This window comes from Theropithecus gelada, chromosome 19 (assembly GCF_003255815.1).
Source record: "Theropithecus gelada isolate Dixy chromosome 19, Tgel_1.0, whole genome shotgun sequence".
Lineage (NCBI taxonomy): Eukaryota > Metazoa > Chordata > Mammalia > Primates > Cercopithecidae > Theropithecus > Theropithecus gelada.
The window spans coordinates 14,833,341-14,833,550 of record NC_037687.1 but is presented as its reverse complement, the minus strand read 5'-3'; the positions used below and the strand labels follow the sequence as shown (position 1 = coordinate 14,833,550).

General features: G+C 51.0%; 1 protein-coding gene across 1 annotated transcript in view; it reads left to right on the top strand.

The window, feature by feature from the left end:
• NOTCH3 (notch 3) overlaps window positions 1–210 on the top strand; it is a 42,711-nt gene that overhangs the window by 24,844 nt on the left and 17,657 nt on the right. The window lies entirely within an intron of this gene.

The window sequence follows — 210 nt, the reverse complement described above, 5'->3', positions numbered from 1 at the left end:
TTTTTTTTTTTTTTTTTTTTTTTTTTTTTTTTTTTGAGACGAGTCTCGCGCTGTGTCACCCAGGCTGGAGTGCAGTGGCACGATCTCGGCTCACTGCAAGCTCCGCCTCCCAGGTTCAGGCCATTCTCCTGCCTCAGCCTCCGAGTAGCTGGGACTACAGGCGCCCGCCACCACGCCCGGCTAGTTTTTTGTATTTTTAGTAGAGACGGG